The sequence below is a fragment of the Phascolarctos cinereus genome, unplaced genomic scaffold, assembly GCF_003287225.1.
Source record: "Phascolarctos cinereus isolate Bilbo 61053 unplaced genomic scaffold, phaCin_HiC Scaffold_4;HRSCAF=312, whole genome shotgun sequence".
Classification (NCBI taxonomy): domain Eukaryota; kingdom Metazoa; phylum Chordata; class Mammalia; order Diprotodontia; family Phascolarctidae; genus Phascolarctos; species Phascolarctos cinereus.
The window spans coordinates 550,890,357-550,914,959 of NW_027555847.1; the positions used below are offsets into that span (position 1 = coordinate 550,890,357).

Below are 24,603 nucleotides of genomic sequence, written 5' to 3' on the forward strand. Positions count from 1 at the left end.
TTTCCCCTATTTTCCCTCTCCATCTTCTCCTGATCACAAGATACCTATGAACCTGGAGATTCCATTCAACAAACATGTATTTGGCACATATAATGTGCTCAGCAGTGGGGATTAGAAATTTGTACATGAAGTAGTCCTTTGTCCTTAAGGAGTTTGCATTATCCTGGGGTGGGAATGCAGAAAGGAGGGAGTGCCTATGATATGCATATAAATAGGCATAAAATGAGGTTAGGGTGTCAAGGGAGCAAAAAAGAGATTGAAGTGCTCCAGGAAAAATTGAGGAAAGAAAAAAAATAATAATAAAAAAACAATAGTTGGAAGAAAAACGAAAGAACATCTGAACAGAACTTTGAAGGGATTTTAAAGAAGTGAAGATGAGGCTAGAGCAGGGGTGGGGAAACCTGTGGCCTTGAGGGCACATGTGGCCTCAAGGCCACAGGTTCTCTACCCCTGGACTAGAGTGTATTTTGGCTTGGAGAGGGAGAGTACTTTAAATGACTACATGAGGTAGGATAAGACTTTTCAAGTTCTTGAAATAGCTAGCAAAGTCAATTGTAACTTGAATACAGGATTCATGAAGAAGAGTAATTTAAAATAAAGTCAGAAAGGTATAGGCAATGAACAGGGGGTCTAGAATGCCAGACAAAGTAATTTGTATTTAATTCTATGGGTGACAGGGAAACAATAGAAGTTTTTAAAAAGGGATAGGTTTATAGCTTAGGAAGATTATTTTGGCAGCTGTGTGAAGGATAGACTGGAGAAAAGGAGATAATAGAGGCAAAGAAACCAATCAGACCTTTAGTTTCTGTCTTCCTAGAATAATAATTACCTCCTCTATCAGCTGACTCCTAGTCCAAGCAGGAAAAAACTGCTGGAATAGGCTGAAGGAAATTCTGAGGCTTTCACAATATGCAAGTTCAATAAACACTCAATTGTATTTGTGGTGAGTGTAGATTTCCAACAATTTTCATTTGTGTCTGTATGGAATTCTGTAACACAAGATGACAGATCAATCCCTTAATCAGAGTGTGTCTTAACAAAACCTTAAATATTAAACTATTCAGATGCGTCATGTTGGGATATCAACATACATTCCAACATTTGCAAAGAAGTATTTACCTTTTTTTTTAAAAATATACATGTCATTATGAAAAGGAGAATTAAAGGAAGAAGATTAAATCTCTGATGGTTGACAATTTAAATATATTTATCTATTTTATGAATGAGAGATTGCCAAATAACACCAAAAAGTGTTGATAAATGCAACCACAATATGATAGTGCCTGGTGCTTTGTTTTAATTTATATGCCAAAAAAAAAAATGCATTACACTGCTTGGCGTTACATGTCCACAAGCTACACTGGGGGAAGATACAGACCAAATGTAGGTATATGCCAATTTCGGTAGAGAAGTTCAGATCATTGGTACAATTTAGATAGCATGATTTATTAGATACATATGTAGAAGCAGTCCCATGACTCTATAGAAGAGAATGTGCAAACATAAACAATTTATACCAATAAAATGGCAAAACTTAATAATGTGTCCATAATATAAACAGAAATCTTGGTTAACCTGCAGGGAATAACACATTAGTTTAGTTCGGAGCATTGTGAGGAAATGAAACATTCAAAGAGCTTTTTGTGACATTGTCTGTGATATGCTACTGATAGTTACTGTATCAAAAATGAGAATCCAGGTTCCAGACACTAAATTCAAGGTTTGCAGACAACTTCTCCTTATATATTCTCTCTTCGGCACTGTTAATCATACTAGGGAGCCAATCTGACTGAGGGGAGAGCACTATGCCACCTTACTGAGGAAACAAACAAAAGAAAAAACTCCTCATTGGAGCTTCTTCATTCCTAGTCACCCATGAGATCTGTCCTGCATTAAATAGAGCACTTACTGTGTCATTTGTGGGATGGGACCCTGAGATCATGCGAGTCCATACAGTGCTAAAGCAAAAAGGGGCATTTTTTTTCTTTGAGTTCCTCACAAAGATCTGCTCAGGTTATTACTGTACCTACTGCTTTTGCTATAGGTATCACAATCATCTTCCACCTTGTTTAGGCTTCTTGAGTACTTGCATCCTCTGGGCCCACAATCCTGTCTGCCTGACTGAAAGTGTGTCAGTGCTCATGCTAGGGAAGAAAGCTTCTTCTGCCTTTCCTTTATTGCCTTGCCTCTATCAGAAAACTTAGTGCCTGTATTGAGAGATAAACAGACATTCAAAACCCTGAACCAAAGACCCATATCTATAACATCAAAAGTCTTCCAGAGATGGAAGAATAAAAATACTAACAAACCAAAATTGCTGCAGATCACTGAAAAGGTAGGGTATAGCTTGCTACCAATGAAGAATTGCATAAAAGGAAGAATTATCACAATGATGATAATAACAATAATAAATAGATAATGATAGCACTTTGATGTCTACAAAATGTTTTTAAAAGGTTATCTCATTTGATCCTCATAAGAACCCTGAGAGGCAGGATTTGATATCCTCCCTTTATAAATGGGAAAACTGAGGTAAGCAACAACTAAGTGACTTGCCCAGAGTCACACAGCAAATAATGTAAAGCAAGATTTAAATTTAGGTCTTCCTCACTCCATGTCCATCCATTCTGTCACCTAGGTGCCGGTCAGGAAGATGTTTAACCAAATAAGGAGGTAAAGCCATTCATGAAACAAGTGAGCAATAACTCAAAGCTATCCCATGTACTCCTTTGTATCCACAAAATATTAAGAGACCAAGAGCAAGCCACTGAGCATGTGCTATGGGCTGTCTATGGTGGGTATACAGAAAGGCATAGACAAGCTCCTCACATGATGAGAAAGTGTAAATGAACTATAATTTACAATGCTGGGGGGATGACCCCCATGGTTAAAATCACAATTCTATTGATGTATTTAGAGTATTTAAGTAATGAGGATCAATATCCTAAGTAAGCACTCAGATTACTCAAATGTGGAAAAGTACAACCCAAGCACACAATGAAATCAGTCTAAATAATTTAAATGAACAACAAAAGTGAGCACTACAAATGTTTACATAGGAATCACATATATACTTCAACCATGAGGACTAATGCTAAAGAGTTATCTCATTCACTGGACCTTTTATTAAATTTTTTTTTCAGTGTGATAGGGAATTGAGGTCAGTCAGCAAATGTATTTGGCCTTAACATATAAATAGAACAAAGAATTCGTGATCTTAAATACATTCCACATTGTGCTTCTACAATAAGCCCAAATCTCCCATCCAAACTCCCAACCAAACAAAACAACACAGACATAGCATTCAACATAGACATAGACAGGATAAAATGAGACTTGGCCTGAGCCCTTTAAGGACCAGAACAATAATTTCAGAGATGGTACAGACTAGGTGGAGTCTATTTGGTCATTTATCCACTTCTAGCTAATAGACCATATATATTTATTATCCTTATCTACCTCTAGCACTTTTATCTCTGCTTTCCTCCTTCCAATCAAAGCAAAACCAAAAACCAAATGCTATATATATATATATTGGTGGATCAGCTGGGGTTTTAAGTGACTTGCCCAGAGTCACACAGCTAGTGAGTGTTAAATGTCTGAAGCAGGATTTGAACTCAGGTCCTCCTGACTCCAGGACCAATGCTGTAAACACTGCACCACCTAGCTGCCCCTATACCCTATATTCTTAAAGTGGCTTTGCTTTTTCTGCTTCCTGAACATTTCAAACTTAGTTTGGACAGAACAGTTTCATTTTGTTTAAAAAAAAAAAGTTTTGACTTCCAAGAGCCAAGATAGTGGAATAAGAAATAAGTCACTCTCACCTCCCTTATTGACCTCTAAAAACCCAGAAAATATCACCCTAGAAAAAACCCTGGAACAGCTGAGCCAGAAGAAAGATGGGGTGCAGCAGTCTTTTAACCCAGGAAGCTTGGGGGATTAACAGGAAAGGTCTCTCTCACTCTGGTGGAAGGGAAGCAGCACAGGATGGGAGGCATCCCAGTAACCCCACCTCAGCAAACCAATGGGGGATCCTGAGCCTCAGAGTGGTGGAGCAGGCAAAGACCAACACCAGGACCCCCTGAGTGCCTTGGCACAAGCAGGGGAATCAGTAGACTCCAGCAGTCAAACAAATCTCCCTATGCTTCAGCCAACTCCAGGAAGCACAACTTCAGGCAGGCAGGTGTCCTCCAGTAGGCAAACCTTCTGGTGCTTCAGAGCAGCCATCCTTATGAGGCCAGACCCCCCACCCCAGAACATCAGTGTTGCTGACTATTGAGGGCTGGCTCCAAAGAGTCCAATCTGGGTTTAAGATCCAGGACAGAGTTTGACTCTTGCCCAGTCTTAACCCACAGGGCTCAGTTATTTAGAAAACAGGGCTCTCCAAATCTCCCCCTGCAAGGGAGGTTTTCTGAGATATTCCTTCTCACTCTTTGAACCTTAGATTTACATACTACTCCTCTATGCAGGTGGCGCCTAGGTGCCAGGGAAAAGCCTTAGAGTTTACAACCCAATCTAGGAACTCTGATAAGGAGAAAATGTATGTTGTCACATCTTCAGAGGATGTTTTGGGGACTGTCTCACGGGGAGGACTCTTTTAAGTTTGGCTGGATTTTCTCTATATATCCTGTACCCTCAGATGAATAAACTGAGTCCGTCTTTACTGAGCCTCCTGGCCCACATCTCTCATTATTTCACACCCTCCTGTTTGATGCACTATTTGATTGCTGGCAACAGCTGACCCCCACTCAGCACCAGGTAAGCCGCCAGACCCCTACAGCCTCTAGCTGCCAGCACTTGAGGCCCCAGCACACAAAGCCAGTGACCAGGTCCCTGGCCCCCAGCACAAGAAGCTTGGGTCAGTGCCCCCTGTGCTCCAGCAGAACAGCTCAACTTTAAAAGCCAGGAAATAGGCACACATCATGAGCAAAAAGCAAAAACAGACAAGGACCATAGATTGTTTCTATAGGGACAGAGAAGCTCATAACACAAATTCAAAAGAGGACAACATTGTCAATATACCCACATCTGAAACCCCAAAGGGAAATATGAACTGGTCTCAAGCCCAAAAAGCCTCCTTGGAAGAGCTCAAGAAAGATTTTAAAAGTCAAATAAGAGAGGCAGAAGAAAAATTGGGAAAAGAAATGAAAGATATGCAAGAGAGAGACAATAGCGTGGGAAAGGAAGGACAAAAATCAACTGTAGAAAACAAGTACTCAAAAAATACAATTGGCCAAATGGAAAAAAAAAAAGTATACTGAAGAAAATAACTCCTTAAAAAGTAGAACTTGCTAAATGGAAAAGGAGGCACAAAAACTCACTGAAGAAAAGAATTGCTTGAAAAGCAAAATGAGCCAAATGGAAAAGGAGGTACAAAAGCTAATTGAAGAAAGTAATTTGTTAAAAATTAGAACTGGGCAAGTAGAAGCTAATGAAAGACTAGATGAGACATCAAGAATCAGTCAAACAAAATCAAAAGAATGAAAAAATAGAAGAAAATATAAAATACTTCATTGGAAAAACAACTGACCTGGAAAATGGATCCAGGAGAGATAATTTAACAGTCATTGACCTATCTGAAACCCATGATCAAAAAAAGAGCCTGGACAGCATCTTTCAAGAACTCATCAAGGAAAACTACCCTGAGGTCCTAGAACCAGAGGGTAAAATAGCTATCAAAAGAATCCACTGTTCACCTCCAGAAAGAGATCCTAAATTGAAAATGCCAAAGGATATTGTAGCCAAATTTCCAGGAGAAAATACTGCAAGCAGCCAGAAAGAAACATTTAAACAGTCAGGATTACACAGGACCTTGCAGTTTCTACATTAAAAGATCAGAGAGCTTGGAATATGACATTCCTTAAGGCAAAGGAGTTTAGATTACAACCAAGGATCAACTACCCAGTGAGATTAAGCATAATCTTTCACAGGAGGAGGTGGATATTCAATGAAATAGGGGACTTCCAAACTTTCCTGATGAAAAGACCAGAGCTCAACAGAAAATGTGATCTTCAAATACAAGACTCAAGAGAGGCATAAAGAAAGAAAAAAAGAGAAAAAAACATGTTATTCAATAAAGGCAAACTGTTTACATCCCTATAAGGGAAAATGATACTTGTAACTCTTGACAACTGTATCTTTATTATGACATTTAGAAGGGGTCTACATAGACAGAGGGCATAGGTAGAAGTTGACTTTGGTGTAATGACAAAAAAAACTGATGAGAAGGGATTGTACTGGGAGAAGAGGAAAGGAGGAGGTAGAAAAGGGTAAATTACATCATATGAAGAGGCACAGAGACCTATTACAGTAGAGGGAAAGGGGGGAGGGAGATGAGCATTGTTTGAACCTTACTCTCGTCAGATTTGGCACAAAGAGGGAATAACATACTCAGTTAGTTATAGAAATCTAATTTACCCTATAGGAAGTAGGAGGGGAAAGGAGAAAGAAAAGGGAGGGAGGTCATATTGAGGAAGGTGGTGATCAAAAGAAAAACAAAAAAATTTTACAACAATTGCTTTATATTTGCATACCTGGCTTTGTCATCACTCAAAAGGCAATGAACAATGTTTGAACAGTCTAGGATATTTAATGAACTTCCAAATCAATCGAATTTGATTATACATAATAATTTTACAAATTATATACAATGAGAGTGATTCTACTTAATCATCTGTATATGTCATAAAGACTCATTTGTGCCTTATCAAGGAAATTGCCTCTGTGTTGTTTTCTGAGTTAAAAACTTCAAAGACCCTTATGACTTTAATTAGCACCTACACTACTGGGTGCTTACCTAATGAAAACTTCCTAACATGATAATCCACTGATTAATATTAGTCTTTTTATTAAGCTCCTACTGTGTGCAAATCAATTTACTAGTTAACATAGTAACAGGAAATCCTCTGGTCTTCTTAAATAGTCAGTGATACCTGCACATGTTACATTGAATATTGGCTACATGGTAGCCACATCTGTGCTTTGGTTAATAGTTTCTCTCTAAGCTTCTTCCTACTTCCTAAGCTAGAGATAGCATTGGTAGACAGATGTGTATAAAATCTACCCATTTTTTAAAAAATCCTACTTCTACCGAACACCTGGGGAAATCAATGACGCAGCCTTTTCAATCCCGAGCATTCCCAATGAAAGCAACATTGACTGAATACATTTTAATTTATGGGTACCTTCAAGTCTGTGTAAGTACCATGCATACTGACTGTCCATTTGATTAACTTTTCTTGTAAGGCCTATGTAGAGAAATTAAATGAACATAGAATGTAATCTGAAAAAGGAAGAATGATCCTTAAAATGAATGTTAAGATTCTTAAGTGCGGTTTTTATTACATCTTGGGGCCAGTTTCTTTTCCCATGGCAATGTATTTCAGAAGCTACACTATAAGTCTATGCGAATATGAGATTTAGTATCCAAATTTCCACTTTTGACATAACTCTTTATGAACCTGTATGATGTGAAAACATTAGGTTAAATTTGTATTTTAAAGTATGCCTTTTACTTACTATTATAAATGTTTACCTTGTATATTACTTAGCAATTGTGGAAATAATATATTTTATATCCTGCCAGTCATAGTATCATAGATGTAAAGCTGGGAGAGGCTTTAGTGGCCATCCGCTCCAGCCCCTCATTTTACAAATGAAGAAACTGAGGTCCGGAGAGATTAATGACTTGCTTAGGGTCATATAACTAGTAAGGGTCAAAAGCAGGATTTTAATCCTGGTCTTCATGACTAGGTCCAGCACTTTATCCACTGCATCACTTTGCCTCTTTATTTAAAACCGGGGGGGTTTCAAGGGTAAAAATTTTAATATAATTTCTAACTGAATAGTTCCTCAAATATTCATTGGAGATTCAGTGAACTCCTACATTTGTAATGTTTTTCAAATAAATATATTAATGTTTCAATACTACCCATCAATAGATTTAGTCAACTCCATTGACATTTGTTACTTATTGGAAATTTAAGTAATGGGATCTAATGCAGGATCAGCAAGGTATCAGCAACCTATGGGTAGCAATATGTTTTAATACATCCTTGTACATTCTTTGTTTTGTTTCTATACAATTTTGGCTATTTTGTTTTATAGAAAATCCTGGCTGCCCCCACTTTTCAGTTTTCTTGATACCCTCCAGTCACAGAAAACAAAAATACAAATGAGATTTTTTACAACTAGTTCACATAGTTCCCCATCTATTTCAAGAAATAAAGGAACACTGTGCTGCTTCCAACATATACTTCATACTAATGTAGAAACTACTCCTTAGAACTCTATTACTTAAGATTAGATGGTGAACTCACAGATTAGAAGCAAGTAGTTATGTCCCTATCAACATGTAGTTCACAAAATACCATAATGCATTTTTGCTACTCATTGGTTTCTTTCATCTTGCTACTCAAATAGAAAGAAAATCAATATTTATATCACAAAGGGAGTTGTTCAGAGATTTCTTTAACAACAACTGAGAATTAGTAAAATTCTTCATTGTTTCCAAATACTCATGATATCATCAATGTGGGTATCTTTTCCACTGACAAAGAATGTAACATCCCCAAGTCTTAATAGCTGTTTTAATGAGTTGTGATGCAAACCCCACCCCATCCCCCACAAAATAATGCCAACCATATGACCTAGTGGACAACCTTCTGGTGATGAGCCTGACCAAACTTAGCTGAAGCTTCTGCCCAGGTGATGGCTGAGCTTTTCCAACTTTGTAGAAGAAGCCAGGACTTTTGCTCAGCAGGCATAACCTTCAAGAACCGAGGGGCACCTCCACAACACAGTAAGATATTTCAGTAGGTTTTCAGGTAGGGGGATTAGTTATGCATTACAATAATACCACTTTGAATTTATGTATGGTTTCCTGCAGCTGACTCAACGTAATTTAACCATAGAATCTAATTTATTATCAATATCCCAGGGAGAGGGGGCTGGGGGAAGAACATGAAAGTATTATCTTTCATGCCCTTGAAATAAAGAAAATACAAAGGATATCTGGAGAAAGCCAAGAAGAGAAGCTCAGCAGCTACTTTCTTAGAGATAAGGAGTGTATTTTAGAAATGACTATGGTGCAACACTTCTGCATTGCTCTTTTATGACCTTTTCATGAGCACGGGCATTTGGAGGTGACAGTTGTGCTGCTTCTAACAAGAAGGCTGTAGATTAGCACACAGAGAAAGATCAAGTTTGTTTTTTTCCTATTAACAGCTTTTAAAAGTATCTTTAAAAATCTGCAAAAACAAACAAGAAAAAGCTGCCACCCCCTCCTAGTTTCCAGAAATCTCATTTCCCATCTCTCATATTAATATAATTAATGTTTTGTGATGAAGGAAAGAAAGTAGGAAGGAAGGGGAAAAATAAGGAATGAAGGAAGCAAAGAAGGAAGTAGAGGGGAAGGGATGGGCAGGGAGAAAAGAAGGGAGAAAGGGAGAATGAAGAAAGGAAAGGAGATAGGGAGAAAGGAAGGGAAGGAGAAAGGGAAAAAGAAAGAAGGATTTAAAGTGAATGAGAAAGAGGAAAAATTAGACTCTCTTTAGTTCCAATATCATGAAAGTGTCAGTAATGCTGTCTTGCAGTATTATACATGAATTAAGATCTTTTCATCCTATTGAGTTCCACCAGAACACCAAATGAAGTACTAGACCTGTTGATTTAATTAATATTGAATATCAAATGCAAAAATAGTATTATGTATTCTATAGACAGGTACCACTCCATGCTCAAAGTAATATTTTAAGTAATGGACATTAGTGGTTCTTTCCTTTAGGTCTTTGCATCTACAGAGCCCAGCACTATGCCTTAAACACAGTGATTGCTAAATAAATGCTTGTTATATTGAGTTGAATTAAAGTACAATTTCCTAACTGCATTTTGGGGAGAGAAAATGCTCTATATTCACATGCAGTGAGATTCACAAGCACATATAGAATTTTAACATTAACATAAGTCTGATTTTATAATTTTAAGGAAAATTATGCAAGTCTACCTTTACACATTTTTGCCATATTAAAGCATGCCAATGAAATAAACTATTTTTCATTTACATAGCACTTAATCCCAAAAGGTACCTTCCAAACTATAGCACTTTATTATTGCAACATCACAAGTGGTAGTTAGGGTAGATAGATGTCAAAAGGAGGCCCAGCAAATGTAAATGACTTACTCAGGTTCTCACAACTAGTTTGTAGCAGAGCCAGGAACAGAGCTGCCTTCCATATCCATATTCTTTCTGGTAGACTGCCTACTATTATATTCAATATATGTGTAACCTTCTCTTATGCAAATCATAAATGGAAGTCATCATCTATTTGAGACAGTTAATAGACAGTCCTGAATGGAAGCATTCACAGCCTCGAATCAGAAGTCGCTATTTTTCTGGTGAGAATGTATAGGTAAAATTTATAGATTTTAACCATTCCTTCAGAAACAAGGCTCATTTTATAACTGATTTTATATACATTTGAGAGAGGAATATTATTTTTGTTTTAGTGCTCTAAAAACTGATCAAAGTCTTCATTCTCATTACTCTCCCCAGAGATACACAAAACACACCACATTCCTACCTATGATGAAATCTCACATATTTACAGAAGTTAGAGGTTACTCTAAATCAGATCTAGAATTCTGTATTGTAATATTGATTTTGCATTTGTCATGTTCATGTGCCTCCCAAATTTCTACTTTATTCTATTTCTTCTCACATGATAACAGAATAGTCTTTTCTCTTTTCAGCTACAAATACACATATATTTTGTTGTTGTTGTTATTGAGTCATATCTGACTCTTCATGATCCCATTTGGAATTTTCTTGGCAAAGATACTGAAGTGGTTTGGCATTTCCTTCTCCAGCTCATTTTTCAGAAAAGGAAACTGAGGCAAACAGGGTTAAGTGACTTGCCCAGGATCACAGAACTACTAAGTGTCTGAGGCCATATTTGAACTCAGGTCTTCCTGACTCTAGGCCTAGTGCTCTAGCCACTGTGCCACTTAACTGCCCATGCATGCATCTATGTATTACATATCCTGAGTAGTTTTGGAATTACAGTGTTTGAAGGAATAAAATAATTTTGAAGTTAAATGCATGCTTCCATTTTTATCTAAGCCTGAATGCCAAGACTTTATGTGATAATGTTTGAGTCTAATAACCTTCCACTTCAACAAAGAGGAAAAAATAATCGCTGCCAGTGAGACATGGTGCAAAGATAAGTACTGCCAGAAGCATGCTGGTAAATGTTTATTAACTGGCTCTCTCTTAAAAAAAAAAAAGTATTCGTTGCATGACAAACTTTTAAGTTTAATCCAAATTGCTAACATTTTCTCCATTACTGTCCTAAGTTTAGGCAATCAATAGAATAATAAATTAAGCCCTAATCTGTAGCATTTGTCGGTTTCCAAGAGGTAAATATTTGCACTTAAAATTTAACAGTTGACTCTAAGAACTGGTTTCTGCTCACCTTTGAACCTAAACCTAGTGTTACAAGGAATTCTATGGAAGAAAGAAAGTCTGTCTTCTGAAGAGCTGTTGACAGTATAGCATAGAGAGAAGAAATCATATAATCATAGATTTAGAAGTAGAAGAGACCTTAATGGATATCTAGTCTAACACTTTATTTTTACAAATGAAGAAACTGAGGCACAGTGATACAGTAAGTGCCAGAGATGGAATTTGAACCCACAATGCCCTTCTAAAATATTTTACTGTCCACTCACTTAAATTTATGTCACCAGTCTCTTTTCTAAAAGGAAAAGGAATACGAAGTTTTGGATATTCCAGTGGTTATACTCAATATCAAGAACATATCCACTGTCAGACCTTCCTTCACTCTGACCTGATTTATTTTCACTGTTTTATTTATGCAGCTGCATTTACTTAGAGACTACAAGTCTATTAAAGAAGTCATCGGCTGTGCTCATTCTTTTCACTCACAGTTTTCCAGCATATTCACTGGATGAGAGGTTTATTTATAGTGACTCAGGCAGTGGTGTGCCAATTAAGAAATAGAAGAACCCCATAAAGAAAAGAGCTTTTGTGCAGCATGTGAATTGCCACAGAGAGACTAACGTGTTTATTAGCTTTGACACAGCAAACAAACAAGCAGCACCAGGCCTTCAGCTCTGAAGAAAAGTAGTGCCTGACATTCTATAAGAGGTGGGTCATATTTATTATTTCAAGATGAAATTTTACACTGGCTGATATGTATAGATCAGGATTCAAAACTCAGTGGAGTCTGGACTGTATCCAATCCCTGATTGAGCATTGATTTTACTTTGTGTTAATGCAGAGTAAGACAGAGAAGCAGGCCTGGCCAATGATAGAAACATAAATTTTCTGATCTTACTTCCTTCTGTTCTTATTAGGAGAAGATTTCATTGAGTGAAGTCAGGCCAACACCTACTGTTCATATTGAGCTGAAATTAAAATGACCAAAAGGGCCTCAGTATGGATAGGCTTTCTTTTGGTAAATAACCTCTATCCATTCACCCTCCTATTCACCATAAATGAAAGTGGCAGTGGCATGAGTCGCCTGGTAAAATGTGCTAGGAGAGGAACATAGAGGTTGACTTGGTTCAGGCTTAACTGGATATTCAGTCATTTGCAGATATTCATTCTTTCCATAAACCTAGTCGGTATCAGTATACATAAAGTTTGTAACCCTTCCAGCTGGGGGACACCTCATGGAGGAAATATGCTTTCCTTGGAGTTTATAAACACTACTTTGTCTAATTTTTCATTAAAGCTTTGTCCACTTTGGTTATGAGATTTTTTTTCTTGGAGAACATCCACAACAGCTTGTCTGCCTTAGGTAGCCCCATGTTGTCACAAAGGGAAAGATATATTGTTTTTTGCTTCTTGGGAGAAACATGCAATGTAAAGGGCATACTATCAAAGGGATGGCAGATCATCAGAACACACACACATATACACACACATACCCCCCCCACACACACTAATTCATTCACTCACTCACTCACTATGGCAGAAACTCCTAAGGGAAAACAATGCATTCTGAGCAAAACACTAAAATTTCTATTTTTTTTAACCAAAAGAAAAATCAAAGCAAAACAAAAATAACTTCCCCAGATTCAAATGAGAAAAAGAAAAAAGATCCAATTATTTGCTATGAAGGCAAGCTGCATTGTTAGACTCCACAAATATTGATTAAGCCCCTCCTTAGTGACAGGCCTATGTGTTTTACTGAGAATATAAAAACAAAAATGAAATCTCTGTCCCTCACAGCTATTATATTCTACTGGAAGCACTAACATGTATGCCAGCTAAGTAAAGTATCCTAAAGTGTGATCATACAAAGACATTCTATTTAGATATTCCCTTATTTTCTGTCAGACAGAACCTTTAGACAGACTGTCTAAACTTCACTAGACTGTCTTTGAATGACAGGGAGCCAGACTAAGATACTTCAAGGACTCAGTGTGCCTGATGCCTCAGAGAAAACTTTACCAGGAGACCTGGAATCCTGAAGCCCTCAAAAAGGCTTTCCCTTTAAGAAACCTAAGATTTACAAGATATAGACATTAATGATCCAATTGATACAATTGATCCAATCGTTCAGGAATATGTTGTATAAATTTGACACATACATGAGAGACTTCTCATTGGAGAGATATTAAGGTGGTATTTTGCTCTACTGAAAGAAATGCTTTTCTTTTTTAGTAGTCAACAATCAGGAAGCATAGTGGAATCTTGCATCTTCCCATGACTTTCAGTCAACTGTGTTATTGTAGCTAAAATCCCACCTTCTACAGTAAGCTTTTCTCAGTGCCCCTTAATTCTATTCTCTTCCCTCAATTGATGGTTTCTAATTCATCCTCTAAATGTTTTTTTTTGTACATAGTTGTTTGCATGTTTTCTCTCTCATTAGAAGGTGAGCTTGAGAGCAGGAACTGATTTTGCCTTTCATTGTAAGCCTATTGTTTAGCAGAGTGCCTGGCACATAGTAGGTGCTTAATATATGTCTACTGACTAACTTGGAAAAAATTTTATTTTATTTTATTTTTAGTGTGTGGATTAAAACAAGCACATTGTACACCGAACATCAAATCTACTATACACAACTTGCTATTCCTTTCAAATATGCAACAAAATTATCATGTAAATTTCTTTTTTTCTTCCCTACCCCTGCCCTAAATATAGCTACTATTAGACACAAATATAGATAGATAGATAGATAGATAGATAGATAGATAGATAGATATAGATATATATATGTAAAATTATTCTATACATACTTCTATTTATCAGTTCTTTTTTCTGGATGCAGATAGCATCTTTCTTCATCTATCCTTTACAGTTAATTTGGATGTTTATAATAGACAAAATAACTCATTTGCTCAAAGTTATTCTTAAAACAATATTGCTGTTACTAGATACAATATTCTCTTGGTTCTGTTCATTTCACTCTTCATTATTTTGTGCAAGTCTTCCTATGTTTTTATAAAATCATTGAGCTCATTATTTCTTTTTGTTTGTTTGTTCATTTTTTTCCTGAGGCAATTGGGGTTAAGTGACTTGCCCAGGGTCACCTAGCTTCCCCATGCTCATCATTTCTTATAGCTCAGTAGTATGCCATCACAATCATATACCACAGGGGTATGGTAGAGTGAAAGCAGTGACTTGCTTGAGCTCTCCCCCAAACCCCTCCAAATACTCATAAAAAATGGCTCTAAACAAATTCTAAAGCAGCATAACCCACAAAAAGACAGAGTGAAACAAATTTCCAGACCAACACAGCCTGTATGGTTGATCAGAAAGGTATATCATGGCAGGCAGGTAGAGGTGTGCAGTTTGGTGTGGGCGCGCAGGCCGCAGAGAATCTGGAGCAGGCCTCAGAGTACTGAATTGCAGGCAGCTGTGGTGGCTTCCAGACTTCTCAACCCAGGAACACCAAAAACAATTTAGAAGTTTAGTGGGGAAAGTCTGTTTCTGCGGTGAGAGAGCAGGTAGGTCTCAGAGCCAGTTCCTGAGTGCAGAGCACAGAGCGCTGCCCCTGCCTCCTGAGCTTCTGGCCCACAGACTGAGGGGGAATCCAGTGGCTGATCAGAGAGTGATTGCAAAGATCTCTTGCTTTGTCCATGCTTGGATCTGGGTCACAGTTCTGGGTGGCAGTCCTGGAGCGAGGAGGAGTGCTGGCGTGGTGGAACTTGTAGCGGCTGTGGAGAGGAAATCCTCCTCACAGTTCCAAGACAGAAAAGAGAGCACAGGTGAGGAAAGAAGTAAACACCTCGCCCCTTATCATACCACCTTGCAAGAACTGAAAATTTACAGGTCCCTAGAAGTATCTCTAAAAGTAGCTGTACAAACCTCCGAAGCTTGGGACAGTACATTCTCCACATTGGAAGCAGACCTCTACATTATCAAAGAGTTGATAACTAAAGTAATTGGCTGGGATCATGAGCAAACCTAGCAAGGAGTGTCAGACCATAGAATCTTTTTTTGGTAACAAAGAAGATCAAAACATACAACCAGAAGAAGACAACAAAGTCAAAGCTCCTACATCCAAAGCCTCCAAGAAAAATATGAATCAGTATGAGGCCTTGGAAGAGCTCAAAAAGGATTTTGAGAAGCAAGTAAGAGAAGTAGAGGAAAAACTGGGAAGAGAAATGAGAGTGATGCAAGAAAATAATGAAAAACAAGTCAAGAGCTTGCTAAAGGAGACCCAAAAAAATACTGAAGAAAATAACACCTTAAAAAATAGCTTAACCCAAATGGCAAAAGAGGTCCAAAAAGCCAATGAGAAGAATGCCCTAAAAACCAAAATTGGCCAAATGGAAAAGGAAGAAAATACTTCCTTAAAAATCAGAATAGAGCAATTGGAAGCTAGTGACTTTATGAGAAATCAAGACACTGTAGAACAAATCCAAAAGAATGAAAAATTAGAAAACAATGTGAAATGTCTCATTGGAAAAACAACTGACCTGGAAAATAGATCCAGGAGAGAGAATTTAAAAATTATTGGACTATCTGAAAGCCATGATCAAAAAAGGAATCTAGACATCATCTTTCAAGAAATTATCAAGGAAAACTGCCCTGATATAGTAGACCCAGAGGGAAAAATAGAAATTGAAAGACTCCACCAATCTCCTTCTGAAAGAGATCCCCAGAAATATTGTAGCCAAATTCCAGAGTTCCCAGGTCAAGGAGAAAATATTACAAGCTGCCAGAACAAAAAACAATTCAAGTACTGTGGAAACACAATCAGGATAACACAAGATTTAGCAGCTTCTACATTAAGGGACCGCAGGGCAGGGAATATAATATTCCAGAGGGCAAAGGAGATAGGATTACAACCAAGAATCACCTACCCAGCAAAACTGAGTATAATCCTTCAGGGGGGGAAATGGTCATTCAGTGAAATAGAGGACTTCCAAGCATTCTTGATGAAAAGACCAGAGCTGAATAGAAAATTTGACTTTCAAATACAAGACTCAAGTGGACCATGAAGAGGTAAACAGGAAAGAGAAATCATAAGAGACTTATTAAGGTTGAACTGTTTACATTCCTACATGGAAAGATGATATTTATAACTCATGAGATCTTTGTCAGCATTAGGGTGGTTGGAGGGAAAAAATTATATGTATGGATAGATAGATAGATAGATAGATAGATGATAGATAGTAGATAGACAGACAGACAGACAGACAGACAGACAGTAGATAGATAGATAGATAGATAGATAGATAGATAGATAGATAGATAGATAGATAGATAGAGGGCACAGGATGAGTTGAAGATGAAGGGGTCATATCTGGCAAATAAAATTAAGGGGTGAGAGAGGATTATACTGGGAGGAGAAAAAAGGGAGAAGTAGAATGGGGTAAATTGTCTCACCAAAAAAAAACAGAAAAGAAAAGACTCTTACAGTGAAGGGGAAACAGGGAAAGGTGAGAGGGAATGAGTAAATCTTATTCTCATAGGATTTGGCTTAAGGAGGGAATAGCATACACACTCAGTTGGGTATGGAAATCTGTCTTACCCTACAGGAAAATAGGGGGAGAAGAGGACAAGAGAGCAGGGGAATGATAGAGAGGAGGGCAGATTGGGAAAGGGGGTAATCAGAAACAAACACTTCTGAGGAGGCACAGGGTCAAAAGAAAGAGTAGAATAAATGGGGAGGGCGGGATAAGATTAAGGGAAATAGAGTTAGCTTTTCACAACATGTCTACTTTGGAAGTGTTTTGCATAACTGCACATGTATAACCTATATTGAGTTGCTTGTCTTTTCAATGACGGTGGGTGGAGGGAGGAAGAGAGAAAATTTGGAACCCAAAGTTTTAAAAACACATGTTTAAAAAAATGTTTTCACATGCAACTGGGAAGTAAGAAATACAAGAAATGGGGTACAGAAATCTATACTGCCCTACAGGAAAATAGAAGGGGAAGGGGATAAGAGAAGAGGGGGAGAAATAAAAGGGAGGGCAGACTAGGGGAAGGGATATTCAGAATGCATGCCATCTTGGGGTGGGAGGAGGGGCGAGTTGGGGTAAAAATTTGGAACTCAAAATCTTGTAGAAGTGAATGTTGAAAACTAAAAATAAATGAATTTTTTAAAAAAACAATCACATAACACAACTTGTTCAGTCATTCCCCAATCAATGGGCATTCCTGCAATTTTCAGTTCTTTGCTTTCTCCCTTCTTTCATATACCATGGGACTGGTTCCCCTCCTCTCTCCCAAACTGTTTCTGCTGCCCGACTGAGTTCCTCTTTGATCTAGTCCAGTTTCTTTTCCCATATTTTCTTTTTCCTTCAGTGTCATTTCACTTCCTCTGGTAGCATAGCCAGAAATGTGAAGGTAAATTCCAAGTGTCATAACTATACTGCATATACTGATAAATATATTTTGTTACAGAAATCTTTACAGACCTTTTACATTTCTTGTCATTCTTAAGTTCACTCATGACTTTCATATAAGACTTATGATCTTCCACACTATTTGCAATCACCATCCTCAAAGGCTTTACAATTCTTACTTATGGCTCCTCTAACAACCTGACCACATAATCACTCAAAATCTAACTTTAATGATGTCCTTCTCTATCCTACTTCAACCACAAACACTATGGAACATCCAGGATATAAACTTTAAAATTTAGTTCTCGTAGAAAAATTCACCAATCCTTCTATTCTACTTCAAATTCAATACAACAATGAGCCTACTCTTTGCCGTTATGATCTCTGGTCCTTGCATCCAAACTTTTTCTCCCAATCAATGTATCACACTCTGGCTTCACTGAGTCCAGAGTTGGTCTATCATTTTAATGCCTCAATAGCTACTCCTCTAGTGTCGCTGGTATCTTTCTCCTCTACTACTCCATTTCTTTGAATACTTATACATGAGCAAACCCCACCATCTTATTTATCCATACTTGTTCATGGGATTACAGATTTAGACTTTAAGTGGACATTAGAGGTCATCTAGAAATACTTTCTCTTTTACAGATGAAAAAAGTACTGCGCTTTAGCCATAATTATCAGCTGAGGCTATATTCAACATAATCTGCAATTAATCTGCCCTTCTTCTACTGCAGAGGGGAAGACTGTCATCAGTAAGCACCTCCCCTACAAAAGGGGACTAAAATCTTTTCATCTATTCGGCATTTGCCCAAGTGAAGATCACTTATGATCTTTTAATTCTTCTCTCCTTTACTGTGTCTTCTGTTTCCCTTGGGGAACCTAAGTGGCACAGTGGATAGAGCACCCAGCCTGGAGTCAGAAAAACTCCTCTTTATGAATTCAAATTCAGCCTCAGATACTTACTAGCTGTGTGACCCTGGACAAGTCACTTAACCCTGTTTACCTCAGTTTCCTCATCTGCAAAATGAGGTGGAGAAGAATGGCAAGCCACTCTAATATTATTGCCAAGAAAACCCCAAACAGGGCCATGAAGAGTTTGACTCAGCTGAAAAATAACTGAACAACAATCACTATTTTCCTTAATTCAACTCTCATCTAACTTATGGTCAGAAATCTATTTTGGTTGTTAAACCTTATGCCTCTTGACTGAGGCAAGTATCCTCAGTGTTTTGCTTCATCAAATAGAAAAGGAACTAAATGAAACTGGTAAAGAAACCTCTCCCTGTTATACTGCTTTATACTAGGAAAATGCCAAAGCCTGAGCTATGTGGAGAAGGCTGAAAAGGCTGGTGATCTTTGTCCTACGTTCCCCTCACCAACAGATTACAGTCTGATTTTCTTACATCAAGCAACTTTTAAGTGCGGAAAATTATATGACATATATTAATCTATAGCATGGATTAGTAAAATCAAGAAAAACATGAACAATTAATATATAATTTACTTGCAAATAAGTATCCCAGTAGTATTTTATATATTATAATGGCTTATAATAAACATGAGCACTTGTAGCAAATAAAATGTCACTACTCTACTTTTATAATTTGAATCATTACTTGTCTTTGCTTGTGTCTTATCCTCCTTTTAGACTATGTATAATGTGCTGGGACAGCTAGGTGGCACAGAGGATACAGCACTAGCCCTGGAGTCAAGATGACCTAAGTTCAAACCCAGCCTCAGATACCTTACACGTGCTGGCTGTGTGACCCTGGGCAAGTCACCCCAAATTGACTAGCAAAAAAAAATAAATAAAATAAACAATAGACTATGTACAATGTGGGGGCAAATATGATTTTGCAAGTAAATTTATATCCTAAACACTTAATATAGTACTCTGTACATAGCATATATTTTATAAATGTTTCTGGAATGAATCTTGTATGAACAAAAAATGATTCTGCTGTTATATGAAAGATTTTGGCCTCTATACTCAAGTTATATCCTAAATTCACTTAACTCTTTAGATAAACAACATGCAAATATTAGAAAAACAAAATGCAAACCCAGATGAGCCTCCAATTTCATTTGATCTAGTAGATTATAGGAAGATTTAGGATCAAATATAAACTCGTCTGTTTGGCATTGAAAGCCCTATACAACCTGGCTTCAAACTCCCTTTTGAGTATAATTATACATCACTCCCCTGCATTTAGCAATGAACTTTCTTATTATTCCTCACGTACAACATTCCATTTCTAGTCATCATACTTTTGGACATCATCCTTCATCCATCATTTTTAGAATGACTCCATCTCTATCTCTAAATATCTCTAGTTTCCTCCAAGGCTAAGATCACCTCAAATGCCAGTCCCACAGAGAGCTTTTTCTGATTACCCCGAATACCAGGATCTTCTCAAACCCCAAATTACTTTGTATTTATTTTCTGTGAATTTTGTATACATACTCATGTATGTACATATTGTCTCCCCTGATAGAATGTGAGTTCCTTGAGGACAATGAATTTCATATCTGTCTCTAGAGTCTAGCACAGTACCTGGTACAGAGTAGGTATTAAACAAATGCTTCTGGCTTGGTTTAGGAATAAAAAAATCAAAATAAATATACAAATATATGCACCTGATGCCTCTAAACAAAAAACACTGGTCAAAGCCAAGAGGTGCTAGAGTATGGTTTTGCTTCCATAGGACTATATTGTACAATGTAAGAGAAACTAGACATGAAACATGAAAAGATATGAAAAAGACATCCATGAAATTTCCAAATAATGAAAAGTTATTTAGTTTATTACTCTGTACAAAGAAAAAGTGCAAGTAGATTTTATATAGTGATGACTAACAGAAGGAATCATGAGGTGTACATGTTAGCAAGTTAAAACCATGGGGATATAAATAATTTTGTTCCTGAAAACACCATTCAAAATAACCAGAAATGGTTACTCTATCCATTGACAATGTTATTTTTTCCTATAGTATAATAAATTGAAACAATTTCTATTTTCCTATAGTATAATATAACTGCAATGGTATTTGTGTGTAATGACAAAAATTAGCCTTCAGGTTGTTAGTCCCAAAACACTTTCTTCTAAAACTCTCAAACTCAGTTTGCTTAAAACCAATAAAAAAAATTTTTAAATAAAATTCTGTTGTTTTCCTCATTTGGCTTAGAAAATTCATTTCAGAAAACATTACTCTTCTACTGTAGTGCTTTTATTCCAATTCTTAGATAATTTTATCATCCTTTAAGGGAAAAAAAATGTGGTCCCATCTGTATCTTTACAAATCTTCCAAAATTCACATTACTTACTGAGATTTATTGGTTTGGTGTTTCTGCAACAGTCTATTCCCCAAATTTCTTCCTCAAAAAGCATTTGACAGGTACACAGTGAAAATGATGAGGTGAAAACAATGAGATTCTCACAGATGACCCCCTGGTACTCCTGCTGGAAGACAGCTTTATTGAAATTCAGCAGTCCAGATTTCAATCTGATAACAAAGTTATCTAGAGAATGTCTCTCTGGGGACTACTTTCCCAATTCTCAACCATTTTGGTGGACCACATCCAAAGAAGGTAGCTAGTTACTAAACCCCCCAGGGTTCCAGTCAGAACCCATTCCTGAGGGGATGGGGCTATATCAATACCCTCTTGCATGCATCACATATCAATCAACCAGAGACACAAATGAATAAATGAATGTTAAAGCATTCATTAAGTACTTACAGTTTGGCCGACAATGTACTAAGTACTAAGGATACAAATATTGCTACCCTCAAGGAGCTTACATTCTAATAGAGAAAGACAATGCATAGGAAGAGCCAGAAGGCAGGGTTAGGGACAGTAGAGGGGAACGTATGTGGCACTATTTAAGGATGCCTGAAAAGTGATGTGGAGGCCTGGTTACAGGCAAGGTAAGATATATCAGTCCTGTGTCCCAAGGGACAAGTAAAAAAGTTCTTGGGGGAAGGGATTAAGGAGAATGGCTGGTCTATAGGCAGCATTGTGTGGAAACGTCTAGGAAGAAAATCCAGGCAATGAGCTTTTTAGTAAAGGGCTTTTACGTAGGTGATAATAGAAAGAAAACATTCCTACGAGAGTCTGAGGCAAACTCTCTCACAAGCACACACAGACAGATCCATGGGATACTACACTCTAACTGTGGAGTCCAAATGTGGACAAAGGGTGAACATAACTCCAGGTTACTGGAAGACTTTGCTTGAATCTGTAGCTAGGGCTTTTGCTTTTTAAGGCTCCTTCCTCCTTCAAATAGCTATGTTTCTATAGACATGTGTGTCCATTTCCCTCTGTGTTTGTTGTCATGTGCCTCTAATGGTCCAGTCCCTCTAGTGGTATACTTAATGACAGAAGAGAGGAGCTTGATTCTCTCTTGGAATCCACTCTGCTTCCCCTCCTCTCCTCTTTGAAGTTTTCCAGCACAAGCACAGGGTCTAGAGCAAGTTTGGTGGATTCAAACTTGGATTCAGTCAAAGGGCTGTGCTTGAGGACCTAGTGGGCCACACGTGGCCTCGAGGCCACAGGTTCCCCACTCCTGGTCTAGAGTTCTCTATCACATGACTGCTGTGATGCTTGACTGCTGGTTAGAACTGCTTTGTTGTGTTAAACATAGTCACAGAGGTGTGTCAGTCAAGTAGCATTTCTTAAACATCTACTATGTTCCAGGAACTGTGCTAAGTGCGGAGGGTACAAAGAAAGGGGAGAAGGGGAAAAACAAAAACAAAACAGCTCCTGTTCTCAAGGGGCTCATAGTCTAATTGGGAGAGATAGCAGGCAAGTTAACTATGTACAAACAGGATATATACAGGATAAATTGGGAGCAGTCTCAGAGGGAAGAGACTAAGATTCAAGAGGACTGGAAAAGATTTCTTGGAGAAAGTAGGTCTTTTACTGAGACCTTGCAGAAAGTTAGGAAAGCTAGGAGGCAGAGATGAGCAAGAAATTTCAGACATGTAGGACAACCAGTGGAAACTCCCAGAGTTGAGATGGAGTGCCATGTATAAGGAATAGCAAGGAGGTCGGTGTCACTGGATTGAAGAATATGTGGAGGGGAGTAAGATATAAAAAAGACCATAAAGGTAGCAAGTGGCCAGGGTTTGACAAACCAAATAGACAAACTCAAGACATTTCCTGTGTGAGACAATATCTCTTCATCCAATGTGCTGAACACTTCATTTCCACCTGGCTGTTCTCTGATTTCCATATGGCCCGAGGAACCTCATTAACCTGCAAGATCTCATCAACCCTAGAACTCACATCTCAGTAGACCATCCTCTTTTTGACTGGTTAGGGTGGAAGGTAGAATTCTCTATTTAAGGACAGCACCCAGTGAAGCCATCTCTTCACTTCCCACCCAGCTGTACTCTACTTGTCATCAAGTACCTTGCCAGTCACCCTCTCCTCTCACCTCCTTTTTAACTTTTACATGGAGCATATGGGGTGCTCAGGGAGGAATAGCATCTCTGGTGTGAGGGCTTGATGAGCCCTTTTCAGGGCTATTTATACACCCTTGGTGTCCTGATTCACCCAGCTGTCACCTGTGGCTCCAAAAAGCTATAGCTAAACTAGGTTGAGGGTAACCAAGGGGTGTCAAATCTGTTAGTGAGTTAGGGGAGGATGTCTGCTCCAAGCATGCGAAGACTTCCTGGGCAGAAGAGGCAGATGAGAAAAAAATGTGTTCCAATGACCATGAAGGTGGCTGAGGCAGGAGCTGTGGAGCACTAAGAGCTTGGTTAGACATTGAAGACACCAAGGTTATCCACTACATGCCAGGCCATAGCCAAAGTCTTCATTTATGTCCAGCCACTGGACTTTGATGACTGGAAGACAGAATGAGGCTGATGATTTTGTGTAATTCTGCCTCATTTAAACCCAATTCATGTGTAAGTCAAGACATCACCCATGATGTTACTGGTCCTCTTTGAAAATAGAAACCAAACGCCTTTTAAGACTTGTCTCTACCCTAATCATGCCCCCACCCCAGATTAGATTGTGAGCTCCTTCAGGGAAAAGCTATTTTTTGCCTTTCTTTACAACCTCAGCACATTGCAGCTAGCATACAGTAGATGCTTAATAAAGGAATACTGACTGCTTAGAACAATCCTGGCACAAAGCAGGCCCTTGATAAATGCCATTGTAAATAACTTACTTATTAAATAACATTGTAAATGACTTACTGATTCCTCCAAAATTAAAGATTTATATGTACTTATATTTATATGTACATATATAAAGATACATATATATGCATCTGATTCAATCCACTCATACAATTCTATGATTATATTAATTTCTTAAAACAGGAAAAACTTTAAAAGGGGCAAGGGAGGGAATAAGATAGATAAAAGAAAGCAGAAATATTCTAAATATTAGAACAATTTCTCATGCTAAACTTTGCTTTAATCAAGAGAAAGAAACACTAAAAATAAGTAAACATTATTAAGATTCTAGTGGTTTATATAACCTGTGAATGTAAATGGAATTCTCATAAATTACTGCTGGATTAACAGAGCCATCAGAACTTTGGGGGAAGGTTAGGAAGGCTTACTTCTAAATTTATTTTCTAATCATTAAAGAGCAAACAGAATGACTGTGGTTGAGAAAAACTGCAAAGGAAAGCAATGGCAAACACATATACCTGAATAACTTAGTCCTTCACCCAAATGACCTCATTCTCCAAAGCAAAAGTATAAGCTTGATCACAGAGAACTGCCACATCTCAAAGTGGGTTTTCTCAACGCAGTA

At 37.8% G+C, this 24,603-nt stretch overlaps 1 long non-coding RNA gene across 1 annotated transcript in view; it reads right to left on the bottom strand.

Moving 5' to 3' along the window:
* The window catches only part of LOC144456709 (uncharacterized), a 180,153-nt gene that overhangs the window by 5,818 nt on the left and 149,732 nt on the right, over positions 1-24,603 (bottom strand). The window contains exon 5 of the long non-coding RNA XR_013485731.1: positions 830-989. This is a non-coding gene — a long non-coding RNA (uncharacterized LOC144456709). The remainder of the gene's footprint in view (positions 1-829; positions 990-24,603) is intronic.